At 47.8% G+C, this 1,085-nt stretch overlaps 1 pseudogene; it reads left to right on the plus strand.

The window, feature by feature from the left end:
* Window positions 1–378: 378 nt before the first annotated feature.
* Window positions 379–807, plus strand: LOC103305477 (60S ribosomal protein L18a-like; annotated as a pseudogene).
* Window positions 808–1,085: the final 278 nt, after the last annotated feature.

Raw genomic sequence — 1,085 nt, forward strand, 5'->3', positions numbered from 1 at the left:
TTTCTTCCTTTCAGTCTTCATAGCTTTACCTTTCTTGTCTATTGAACTATTAAGACCTCCAGTGCAATAATGAATTGAAGCGTGGTGATAGCAGGCATCTTGATCTTGAAGAAAAATCCTTTTATTGCTGCCCTGTTTGGTAGGATGCACACTTAAGTTTTTATGTGCGCCTTTTACCTGGTGAAGAATGCTTCTTCCTATTCCTAATTTGCTAAGGAGGCTTAGTCTGAATATAAATGTTGAATTGATGTAAGTACGTTGCAGCCAAAGAGACATGTGTTTTGGTTTTGTTGTTTACAAGAGTAAACCTCTAGCTTTTAGGACTGGCCTTGGGCGCTGCCTGCCCACCTCCGAGGGCCTCAGCTGCCCCTCTGCCATATGCGCATCTTGGCACCTAACCATGTTGTTGCCAAGTCCCGCTTCTGGTACTTCGTGTCTCACAACTAAAGAAGATGAAGAAATCTTCCAGGGAAATTGTCTACTGTGGGCAGGTGTTGGAGCAACGTCCCCTTGGGCTGCAGAACTTTGACATCTGGCTGCGCTACGGCTCCCACAGTGGCACCCGCAACATGTACCGGGAGTACCGGGACCTGACCACCCGGTGCTGTGGAGACATGGGGGCCCGGCACCCCGCCCACGCCCACTCAATCCAGATCCTGAAGGTGGAGGAGATCGTGGCTAGCAAGTGCCACCCTCTGGCGGTCAAGCAGTTCCACGACTCCAAGATCAAGTTCCCGCTGCCCCACCACACCTTGTCGCCAGCACCAGCCACACTTCACCACCACGAGGCCCGGCACCTTCTTTTAGCTGCAGGACTCCCTGTCCCCTGGTCTGCTCAAATAAATTCCTTTGGAAAATGAAAAGAAAAAAAGAATAAACCTCTATGTCTGAAATATGCCCAAACTGGCCTCTGTGTGGGAGGAATACCCAAAGGTCATCTAAGATTATATAAAATTTCCATTGATTAAGATATTAAAACCTTTTATTATGTTCCCCTTCAAGCAGGCAACTAAGTTGGCCAATTACTGGTTATTGTAACTTGGCTTCTCTTAAACAGCCTCTAACTCCAAGGGCATACCTTGGTG

This window comes from Eptesicus fuscus, chromosome 16 (genome assembly GCF_027574615.1).
Source record: "Eptesicus fuscus isolate TK198812 chromosome 16, DD_ASM_mEF_20220401, whole genome shotgun sequence".
Lineage (NCBI taxonomy): Eukaryota > Metazoa > Chordata > Mammalia > Chiroptera > Vespertilionidae > Eptesicus > Eptesicus fuscus.